Consider the following 13,022-nt stretch of genomic DNA (forward strand, 5'->3'; position numbering starts at 1 on the left):
ATTTTTTTTCCAGAACGTTTTTCGGATGTGTGGGGAATCTCCTTGGAAACACTGCTATACCATATCCTAAAACTTGGTTTTATTTCTTCTATTCGGCTGTGCATCGCAATTCCAGGGTCATGAAGTCGTCTTACTTCAAGTTCGTGTGTTTTCAAATGGGATTTATGCGAACTAGATAGCAAAACGCCTACGTAGAGCCATATCCTCCCAATTATACAGGCTTAAATATTAATTATGTTTTTATCTCCCATATGTTACGTCTTTTTCCTTATCGCTTACTTTTCCTAATGGCACTATTAATATTGAATTTAAACCAGGATTGGTTTCTATTAGATATCATCAATATTATCAGCATTTTATTGATAGTTTTCATTTTGTATTATGTAGAAATAATTAATCGTTTTCTAATGCCTGATGGTGTAGTATTTCCTAGTATCATGTGTACCACCTATTATGTGACGTAAATTTAATACCTGATGTATTTATGTCTCGTCTTCTGTTAGCATTATTTCACCAATCATATCGGGTTATTCGTAATTTTCTGAATTTATTTGCGATAACAATAGAATTTGAATAAATCGCTTCACATTCAAAGAAGCTGCTGCAGGAAATGGCGAAACAGTAACTTAACCCGAGTCAGCGGGTTGACTTGCACGCAAAAATGCGGAGTGAGAGGACCGTGTAATAGGACGCCTCGGTAGCTTAACTAGCTAAAGCACTCGGTTGAAAATCCAGAGTTTCGGGTCAGAATACCAGTCAAGGTGAATGATTTTTATGCTTTGAAATTGTCGCTGATGGGTTCCACGTCCATTCCCGCTGTAATTTCTAATCTCCCTCGGGTACGGCTGCAAACTCCGCCAACCCACCTCGTTACCCGCGCTTCCTTAAAATTTCGTTGAACTCAAAACAGTCGAGAATGAGACCATGAAGCGAGGACATGTAGCCGTACTATCAGTGGGCTCGGAACGAAACAGTTCCCGTGGCGATCTGCCCGCCAGGGCCCCGGGGGAACTCTCTCTCTTTCTCGGCTTCAACCTCGCACCGCACGTGCGATGCGCCCGGGCGGAAGAATGCAAATGAGTACGCCCTCGCCAATCTTGGGCGCTCATCCGTGTTTGTGTGTACGTGTATGCTGGGGGTGAGAATAGGTGCGAGCGATAGTGACGGTTATCTGAAAAGCTCAGAAAATAAAGGCGGTGATTGAATTTTTTTCCAAGTGATGTTTATTTGTCCAAATAATGAAGGTGCCTGTCAACGCTTTACCCTTGTGAATGAGGGATCGCACTTTCTCCGTAAACAGGACACGAAATAGTTCTTCTCATCGGCAGAACATTCCGTGTCGTCACAATACTTGGGCGAAGAAATTGTTGACTGTCGGCTCCATATCGCTCCGCCATGACGTCACGCCAAAACCCCATCTAACAAGAGCGTTGCCGGGACGACGCATCGCTGTTCGACGATCGAAAGAGTGGGGAGGGCGTGGGAGCCCTCCCTCTCCCCATCGCTCGAATCCTAAGTGAGTGGGAGAATAGTGGCGATGTGGAGAAGAGGGATGAGGTTCCCGGGAGGGGACTCAAAGGGAGGTTTTTATTTCCTCCCCGTGTGGTAGCGTGGCAGACTAGGGAGGGCAAAGGCTCTCTTCGAATTCCCGTTCGCGTTTTCAACAGGTTTTTAAAGCCTCACGTAGTTACCCCGTGCGGATGCTTCACGTAGGCGCAGGGTGCCCTTTCGAAGCCATTGATGTTCGTCCTTCGCAAAAAATAATCTTCGGCGAAAACGTTTACCGAGCGATCGTGACTTCCATTTTAAATCAAATAGGTAACGTAAAAAGGTCATGTGCGCCTTCGCCGCTATGCGAAATTGAAAGGCAACGAATGACTTGGGAGGATCGTACTTGTAGCCCAGGTGGTAGATCGCTAGGATATTGCCTAGAAGATCGAGAATGTATGCCTTACTCCTCTGGGTACCCTCAGCTTCTTTCAGACCCTTTCGAGGATCGGATCTTCCTGGGAGACCGAACGGTGACCCCGTCCTGATGTGCAAATTACCCACGCCATACAGAGGGTCGTATGAGGTGAGTTCTACCCTATCTTTTCAAACTAACGTTCGACATTCGGTGCGTGTTTGGAATTGCTTGGCGAGTAGGTACGCCATCCGAAGCAAGTTCTGAAAATATTCCTCAGTTGCTCTAACTCAACGTAATTCAGAGTTACCCTAAATAAATAAAAACCTGATTTAATATTTGGTTTCACTCCTTTGACAATGTTGATAATTTCTATCAATGATGTTGGCATATGCCCAGCACGCTTATAATTTTCACAGATGGGAAGGTGGATAATTTGCTCGTCATTATTCAAGGGTATCAATTTGTATTTATTAAAAACGCTCGTAAGAATATTTTAATTAGGCCTTCGTTTACATTGACCGGTAATATTTTTGTCAGTGACCTGGGATTAGTGTATAAGAAGAAAAATATTTTAGAAAATACTATTTTCCTAGGGAGATTGAAGAATATTAACCCGAGGCTATGTGCTAGGAGTGCCGAAATAATTTTCAATTACGCAAAACAAAAAATTTACGTCTGAAAATAAAAATCTGGAACAAGTAGGGAGGGTAAGGAATAGTTAGGGGAGTGGTCACGTAGCCTGAGAAGGGTTACTGCCAGAAAATATCTACGAAGAGCTAGCCGCCTTGTCTTGGGCGTGAGGAAGATATTTACTTAAAAAGTTGTTTTAAATTTAAGTTTCTAGTGGTAGTGAGGGGAATTCAGTGAAAGGGCGGAAAAGAATGAATTGGAAGCATTAGACCCTGCCGTGAAAGGGAAAGAGATGGACGGAGTGAATGCATGGGAGAAGGACGAAATTTGGAAGCAGGGGTCGATTAAGTGATACATTTTGGAGCACAATAGCCAGATGGAAATGGTAGACAGAAGGAAGGAGAGTGGATGAAAAGGACAAAGAAGCATGATTTTAAATGAAATCCGTGAATCAGTTCTTGGGTGTGGGAAGAGAGAATGAGGTGGAGAAGTGAAAGGAATTGGGAGGCATAGCAGTGCGCCGACCTTCGTCGTTCGCCACGCGCTGGCAGTGGGCAGGGCGGCTCCCCTTCTACCAGTGATGGCACGGTCGCTAATGTACGACAGTATCTCCACCCACATCCCTGCCCCACCTCCAAGCACACCTATTTCGGCGGCCCCTGGAAGGTCAGATGGGGAAGGGGAGGAGTAAAAGGATTTGTTGACGGGAGTGAAGGAGAAATGTGAAGTTGGGAGATTCTCATTTTACGCCGCTTTCTCGCCTTGTTTGTGTGCGTGGTAGGGATCCTGAACTGTCACCGAGGGCGTAGGGAGTGGCGTTAGAGAGTCCGTGGTGCTTTATATGCAGATCGCAGACATTTAGGTGAAAACGTTTTTATTTCCTGAGAAGATGACGGATTGTATAATCGTATATAGAGGTGTCATATGAAACCCAGAAAATGTACGCTTTATATTGCGTGAAAACACACAACTTCGATATTAATGCCCATTTTCGCTTATTCATTCACGAAATTGAGTTAAAGATTTCATAAATTGCCTATGAATGTACAATACGAATCTCTAAGATCGTGAAATAAGCTCGTATGCTCTCAAGGGTATCGAAAAGGGGAAAATAGAAGATGTAACATTTAATGGCGAGCACCAGGTTCATGAAATAGAATGAATGATACTATCTATGAGCAGAAAACATTTCCTGAATCGTAAACTGAGTTACAGGATAACGGCTTGCCCAATCACCCGTATAATATCAACTACCTTCGTGAACTTCTAGGTACCATCTTCCTCCTTGACCTAACTCCTGGCGTTCTGTATAGAGAGGGAGATGATACTGTCACTGCGCACGGCACAAAAAACAGGTTTCTTCCTGTTCCGGCCTTACAAACCATGCGTTAACACATGCCTGATGTGTGAATTTAGCTCGCCGTTGGGCTTATAATTGGGTGAGCTCTACCCTCACCTGTCAAACTGACCTTCGGGTTGATAACTGTATTTCATGTTATATCCAATTATGCGTAGCAGGAAATTTTCTAATACCAACTGATTCCTCCCCAAGGCGTTGAAATGTCTTTTTTCACTTTCGTTCCCCTCCATACTTTAAACTTAGTGTCCGAAGGGAATACCTCGTCTTGGCGGAGAATTTAACGTATGTTGAAGACGTGTTACGCTTATTTGCCATTTGTTAAGAAAAAAACTGCAAAAATCACCGAATTCAAATATTCCACATTTAATTTTTAGGATTTCAGATAACTTGCATGGTTGAGTATCGATGACCTCTCTACAAGCCTAACATTTGATGCTCTGTAGATTTCTGGTCGTCTTCTAATTTTTTCCCAGACGGTGTACCATTTGAGAGAACGCCTATTTTATTGCAACTGCCAAAAGCAACAGTAGGAATTGGAAACTCCCGCCCTTGAATTTCAGTTTTGAAATGTTGCGAGAGAATAAATTCGAGGACTCCATCATAATCAACACTTTTTGAAGGAAGAACAGGTGCTTAAAATAAATACCCAATAAATAAAAGATACACCCAATAATATTGTTATCAGATATTAATCGATTAACAGCTATAATTAGTTCACCATTTAGATGATAGGATAGTGTAAGGATTACTTGACAGTAGGTGATATATTTAGGAGAGGCATGGCGGAGAGAAACCTAGCGATGGTACTGACCTACTTTACTGAACAAAAAGTGAAAACCGGCATGAATATGTCCTCATTTTTTGAGCGAGAGTAAACATTACGAAATTGTTGAAGAGAGTTAAGAATAATTATCTAATTCTACTTTTACGTTGCTATTTAAGTTGTAAAATGCGTTGCAATGCTTATGCATCATCCTCAGGTAAAATACTAGGTTAAAAATCCAGGGTGAGGTATACTTTTATGTGCTGCAAAAATGGGATGAGTAGTTATGGGTGGAGGGAGGAGTTGGAGGGGGTAAAGTGGTGTGAGCACGGACGGTGTCAGTTGTTATTGAAAGGTCATGGAAGGAGGTTAGCGCCAAGAGTGGAGAATGAATGACCGCAGGCAAGACATTTAGGATTTTCCTTGCCTTTCAAGTATTCAGTAGCACGATTTCCAATTTTCCGAGGTCATCGAATCTTATGCCTTGTACAAAATTGAGCATCGATATAAATAGTTCGTTGTACGAAAAAAATGACAGTGAAAAGTTCCAATTTTATTATTTTTCACAAATATGAGCCGGGACTTATTGCTCAATGGTCAGACGCATTTGGAATGTGCGGTTTGTTTTCAGGACCATCGAAAATCTTTTCAATTGAAATATTTTATGGACCCCGAAAAACTTTGTTGACTTTGTGGAATACATGAAAGAAAAAATATATGGGATAGGCTTACTGGAGTAATTAAGCTGGTATTTTTCAAGAAACGAAGAGGACACCGATAGCACCACATATCGTACAAGATTTTCAGACTACGAGATGGAAGCAGCCGGTTAAATAAACGACTAAGCTAAAGAGATTAGACTCGTGAATTGATAAACGTTATATACGTTTATCAATTCACGAGTCTAATCACGTTATATACATTAAAAAAAATTACTATAACGGTATAACCGAGATTAATTATATGAACAAATATTATCAAGAAATCTGAATGGCTTCTTCTGTTCATACCTGCGATGATTATTTAATGTCTGGTGCCCTAACCTTTCCAGCCACCTGCACTTATGGTGGCTAGAAGCTTACCGCGTTGGTATACTAGATACTAATACCTCCCATTCAAACTAATGGCAGCCAACCGTAAGTAGGGACTGAACTTAAGAGTTGACGTGTAACGTCATGACTAGTGTGATCATTAGATCGCTTTGTTTTTTCCTTCATCCACTCTCATGAGAATCAATGTCCCAAAGAACATTTTTAATAGGACAGCGCTACGATATTAGAACCATCTTTTTCTTTATGCAATGTATTTTCAATCAATTGTTCACCCATGTTCTGTCTCCAGGCAAGCCCCTCAACAGCCAATAACATGTTCATTAATGTTCTTGGATTATTTTCATGCTAATTTCGGAAGTAGATGTCCGAAATATGAATTTATCACTTTGGTATGTTTCTTTTATAATACAGAATAAATCAAAGCAAATATCGGATCTCCGATAGATAATCATCGAAATAGTAGCATAAATGAATTTTAATTCCAGTCTAATAAGTAATCTATATAAGCATGAATTACAATGCTTAAGTTTTTGTTGGTTTAGCGGCATTGTATTATGTGAAATTTTGGATATAATATGTCAGGTTTTGCGTACTTGTTTTGCACTAATTGGGCTTGAAATCTATTATAGTGAACTCTTTGTAAGGGAATGAGAAAACTATAACTTTTGTCTATATTCCCTTTGATGTGTTGCACTCATTGGGATATTCTCATAATGAGGATTTAACGAACAGTGTCTGTAACAGGACTTACGGTTGCGCAAGCGTCAGTGTTTTTTTAATCAGCAGCAGTTATAGAATCGAAATATTTTTTTGAAATTCCATGAGGAGTTTTTTTATATCCGACGATATCCTTTACTCGTTAAGACATCGTCAAGTGTAGTGTATAGAAATACAATATCCTTGAGTAACTTTACTCGCCTTGAACCTTCATTTCAACGATCATTAAATGCGTAACCCTTACGTTGACTTTGCATATAATATTTTTAACGTGAACTTTTCACTCTCTAGTTGACTTCCGTTCTGTTTCCGTGTTAAATTACTCTTGGAAAACGTTCGCCATGGCGCAATTAACAGTTTGTGGTGTATAAAGTTGGAAGTACAACTGCGATCTGCCGCAGAAAAAGACAAGCCAAGTCATATTTTTAACTTACACTTACAGACAGCTTTTGGAGAAAATTAATGAGGCCTAGTTGATATGCGTGAATGAAATGAAATATTTCCTGCGCTCAATGCTAACAATGGAGCTTAGTATTATATTTCCATTTATTCATAGTTCTTCTTGGAAGATTTCCTTTGATTGCGAAATTAGAGTTAAAATGAAATATGAAGCAAACAAAAGCTGAAGGTATCTGAGAGAATTCATCCAGGATGGGATTTTCTTGTGCAATTATGAGATTCTATAATAGAATAGCCTTTTTAATCCACATTTCTGTAGTTGTTGAGGAAACTTCTTTTTTTCGTTTGCTTCCTTTCATCTTTAGAGCGTTAACGAAAGACCAATTACGACTGGCTGAGGTGGCCACTAAAACTAATTCGATGTCCGAACGAATTAAATTTATTCTCGCTTTGAATACGCTATGAGTTCTACTTGTGATGAATACGGATTATCTTATCTGACTTTTTAAAATCCCTGAAAGCAAGCACCGTTTGACTCGGAATGCCTCGAAGCGAGTTAGACGATTAAACATTGCCTTTCGTTAGAGGGAACTATGATGTTTGTACAAAGTGGTATTAATTGAGTATGTGCTGGGCGGACTTTTCTTTAAGTGAGTAGATTCGAAAAAAAGATAAAATTGGTCTAAATACTCCGGATTTTATTTAATTGTACGCGAAAACAAGGCAACTTTTCCTCCGGTATTCATAGAAATCTAAGGTAATCTTTTTGAAATCCTTATTGGCTGTATGTATATGATATTATCTTTCATTCCCATCAATCACTCTTTCATGGGGAGAGTTTTTTTATGTTACACACGAACGAACACACGTGACCTGGCTTTACGAATGATTACTACTGCAGTGGTTAACCCGAAAACTGATTTTGATAAGTGAGGGTAGAACTCACGACGTGGAAAGATTCCAATAGCTTGAATTTTACACACCCTGCGGTGTGTGGAATTCACGTTTTGAAGTTGGAGGGCTTTATTCCATTCTCCGAGGTTCATGCTGTTTCCACAAAGTTCTCGTATACACAAAAAATCATACCGGTTGAGGTTTTAGTTGGGATGTCCAGGCGCATTACCTGCATAATTTTTGGGGAGCAGGACCACGTAAAGTTTGCGGAACGCTCTTACCATTAATCCATCACTTCGGGTGAACCATCCCTGCGAAAATAGTCAAGAATATTAAAATAAAGGAATAAGGGGTTCTAATGTGCAGATTTTTAATATTTATAGGGAGGAATTTTTACGGAATACATTGTTTGCTATTGATCACCTGTATTTCAATCCCAGGCTTGGTTTACTGCAGCCCTCCATTCTACTCTATTTAAAGTGAATTTTCCTCAATCCCTGAGATTTACTCTGATTTACGTCCTCTTTGAATAAATTGTGCTTGTGAATATGAAAATGATTGAAAAACTTTCTAACCGCCCTATAAACAATAAATTCAACGCATATGAGTAATATAGGAAAATATCAGTTTGGATGTAGAAAGGGAGTTGGTATGTTTTGCCATAGCAGTGATGAAGTCACTGGTAAAAAGAAACTTAGAGGATAACTGGTTTGTATTAATTTGCTTCTTAGACTTTGAGAATACGTTCAGTAGATTACACTGTGTATAATTCATTAAGATAATTGTGAAGATTTTAGATAACTGAAGGGATATGCTACTTATCCGGAACCTCTGCATGTCTCAGGCTGCACCGCACCTCAGCTCAGGTTGCGGGTGATGAATGAATAGTCGGGATGAGGAGTGATAGGTAGGGGAGTTAGACAAGGCTGTCCATTGTGATCTATTCTTTTCAATTTGTAAGCAAAGGAAATAGTAATTAAGGCATTTGAAGGACTGGAGGCTGCAGTAAGAGTAGGTGAGGGAATACATGGAATCAATTAAATTCGCGAATGAACTAGCGTTAGTCAGACAATCAGGCAAAGGGTTTCAATCATTGCTAAGCGCATTCCAGGATCAGTGCGAAAGATATGGCATGGGTGGGAATAGAAGGAGGAAGGGTGAAGATAAAAATCTATGTACGTCGGCGTCAGTCTGCGTACTCTAAAAGACCCAAGGGCCAACAGTTTAGCATCCCATCCGATGGCGCACTGCACCTGAAACGCATAGCACCCCAAGTAGTGGCCGGGATACTACGGCAAGGAATGAAGGTAATCATAGTAAAACGTTGGTAGTGAGATTCTAGATAAATAGGAAGGCTAAGTAAAACAATACAGTTGGCCGACATAAACTAGAACAGGTCCAACTGTTCACCTTTTTAGGACGTGTGTTAAAGAAGGGTGGGTATAGTAGTAGGGATATTACAAGAATAATTTAGTAAGGTGTGAAAACGTTTGAAAAGAAACGTGAGCTGATGATAGGTACCATAATTTAAGTCATCAAAAAATACAAGCGAAAATTGTGGTATGAAGCGTCGTTTTATTCGGCTCCAGAACCTGGTCTTTGTGACAAGAGGATTGACGGCTTTCGAGATGTGGATGTGGGGAAAATATATAAAATACGCTGGACGGAAAGGAAAACAAACAAAGAAGTTCTATCCATGTTAGGGGAGAGACGTCTGTTTGGATAAATTTGATGACAAGGCAAGTGGAAGCAGGGGGAAAAGATATGAAATGGGATGCTCGAAACGGTAATTGAGAGAAGAATGCTGGGAAAGATAGTTGGGTAGAGATAAGGAATGAGTCATTGTTATGTATAGTATGGACTTGATGTATATTTTTTCCGTTTAGTAAGGAATTGCGAATTGAGAACTTTGTGGTCCCAGTGTCCCTATCCCTTATCCGGTAGTTAAACTGCTAAATAATTAAGCCTCTTGAATGTCACAGGAAAAGTATTGCTGGTGTAATTGTACATCAGATCGACCTTCCTGCAGAGCAACTGCTAAGCGGTCCGATAAAATTTAAACTGTCGGCAGTCACTTCCCGCGTGTATCCATCCAGCCTACGAAGGCGATAGGACCGTGGTCCTCATAAAATCTCATCTCTCTATCAAGCCCTACTTTGAAAGCTCTCCCTAAGTGCCGTTTTCCTAGCCTCAATGACAGTGTCGTAATCTTCGTTTTTGGCGTGACGTCGATTCCAAAGAAACGCGTATTTTTTGCCACATATATATGCTTTCGTAGACGTAACACGGAAGTGCCAAATAGTACAATACACAGTAACACACAATATAGAAACCCAAAAAAAGAAGTGTGAGTGTTCTTCTTTTTTTGTGTTTCTATATTGTGTGTTACTGTGTACATATATATATATATATATATATATACACACTGTGTGTGTGTGTGTGTATATATATATATATATATATATATATATATATATATATATATATATATATATAAGTATAATCGTGTGAGTAGGTAAATTTCTACTGAAAGAAAGATAAAATGAGTGCGTTGATGGAGGTTTTGAGAACGCATCTATATATATTTTTGAAAGCGATACTTGTGGAAACATGATACTTGATTAAACTTTCATGCTTCGGCAGGAAGTTTATGGTTTATTTTGTTCAAAATATAAATTTCCTGGCAGTCCACGGAAAAGTTTTTTTTTTAATTTATATGTATTGTGATTTGTCCGTCGTTTGTTTCCAAAACGTAAAATTCTCCTTTTTCATCGGTCGCTTTGCGTTCTTTCCTCTTTTTAAATTTTAATACTGTTAGTAAAATTTAATTAATAGTTTTTCATTGTGTATTAACGCATTATTAAATAGATTTTATAAGGTAAAATATTTTGTTTTACGGCAAAAGCTGTCAGGGAAGCAGACTATCGAGTCGACGGGTCAATCAGTTTGAATAGGAAAGTGGTTCGCCCGCCGTTCCACCACGTCGCCAGCAAAATCGGCCGGATTCTTTAAGTGCTCCGGAGTTTGAATGAGACTCTCGCCGAAAAGGGTTCTCTCAACCCTGGAGCCCACCCATACACACGTGGAGAATCGGAATGCCATTAACCTCTTAAATCAGATTCCCTTCGGAACCAAAAAGTCAATTGTTTTTCTCTGTCAGATCAATTGGCATTAAGGGAAATGCCTCGACATTGAAATTAAGCATAAAAGGTGTCCTTATCCGTTTCCTATTCTATTCCACAGGAAACTAAAAGCACTTTGTTTTGGAAAATTCATGTAATACCGTCATTCCATTTTGAATTTAGGTAACCGAACAGTGGTTTCATTTATAGATACACATATTCACCCAACTATTTGTCAGAAATATCCACCTCCATCTAACTGTTAAAATCTCACTTCTGGCGATGGTTTATTGTTATTTTTTTAAAATTATAATATATTTTATAAGTCATATTATAATGCATAGTAGTAATATTTTTTCTTTAATTTTTTCTAAAATATTTCTTATTTCTGTTATATATTTTAATTGATAGGTTCCCAAATTTATATGTGTATATCAGTTCTCCTTTTGTTTTTCCTCTTATTTTTCATGTATTTATTCATTTTTATTTATTATTATATTTTTAAAAAATAAATTATAACATTAAAATTATCTGTAGGTTTTCGTACGGTTTTCCCTTTCCTCTTCATGTGTGGGTGTTTTCCTGCAGAGAGTTTTTTCGTCAAGGATGAAAGCCTTATTCCTTGCGTTTTTCCCACAATTTTGCATGTCTTTTTACACTCTCTGTACTCTTGCATCCTCATTGTAATTTGATTGTCATTATCTAGTTATTTTTTCATATTATTTAGCACTCAAATGTAATGATATTTTCATTGAATGTATTTGACGATGGGTTAGATGGAAGAAAGGGCCACAGTCTTAATGTCGCCCAAATTTAGCCGAATTATTATTTTTTTCATTGAATACTATTTTTTTCAGTTCATCTGAGTCTTGTGACTCCGTCCTTCGTCATAATACAAGTCTGTATATTTTGCTTTTGCCAATCCTTCTAATGTTATTAACGAATGTTTTCCAAAGCATAAAACCATCATTTTCTTAGCCGGTATATTCTGGTTTCAAATTTTCTGAGTCGGTTTATTCAGTTTTTATTCAAATTTTGTACAGTGAATCTGTTCAGAGAAATTGTAGATTTTAGAAACGGGTCCCCGAAAGCATGGGCTAATTTTATAACTACTTTCGTTTCGTTCAACGATGACGGGGATTCTTTCGTGGCCCCGTCTGGCGTTGTTGTCCTTGCCTTTTCGCTTTCCTCGTTAAATATATGCGTATTCACGTTTCCAGACTTACACATTTTTGGAATTAACGCCGGGGGATTTAATTAGACTTAGTGGTTCTGTCTCAGAATTTTCTTGGGTTCCGTGGTTGTTAAATTCTAATCTAGAGCTGTGCTTTGTAAATAGCACTTGAAATTTTCCCTGCACTCTCCACGTAATGGTGAACACTTCTTGTACCTGAGTCTTGCGATTATGGTAGCAACGCTTCAATGAAGTATTTACCCGTTTAAATAACTTGCCTGTGTACTTTCGTCAAACTATAAAATAAATAAATTCGGCGTATTGTCCCGATATATGTTTAAGAAAACGAAGATCAGATAAAGAATCACGCAGAGTGGTCACTTTTATAATTCAGTAAAATATAATTAGGATAATGATATTGATTTTTAACCAGTTTTCTCTCTTTCGATAAAATTTACCGATTGTTTCGTCGGTGTCCCAAATGATTCTCAGTTTATGTGGACTCACCGACTAAACCATGAACACCACATTGATTGCCCAAGGAAAATAAGCTATGGCCTGCTCCTAGCTGCCATTTGATGGTGAGATAGGAGCAGTGATAGCAGCAGAAAAGATTTAGAAGCCTCGTAAACATTAGTAGATCTAGAATATCTGGGTTGTCATTTTCACACATTTTACAATTATTATTTGATGGTCTTTTTCTTACCAATAAAGTAAAAAATTGTGATAAATTTGAAGAAAAAATGCACTATTTTAGAGATTACAACGCAATCTACTAATTGTCATTTTATTTTCGGGGGGAGGGCGGCTACTGTAAAACAATAATGCCGGGCCTATTAGTGATATTCGTTTTGTATTTTGTCAAGACCAAAAATATTCGCCAAAGTGGGAGCGTGTTCCACGAATTCCCACCCCCCTTGGATTAACACCTAATTGGAAATTTGGTGCTAAGGAAAGATGAGGAGGTAAATAGACCGGTTTGAATAAACGAGGAAGAGGTTTCGC

The sequence above is a fragment of the Hetaerina americana genome, unplaced genomic scaffold, assembly GCF_022747635.1.
Source record: "Hetaerina americana unplaced genomic scaffold, ioHetAmer1.1.p SCAF_4, whole genome shotgun sequence".
NCBI classification, from domain to species: domain Eukaryota; kingdom Metazoa; phylum Arthropoda; class Insecta; order Odonata; family Calopterygidae; genus Hetaerina; species Hetaerina americana.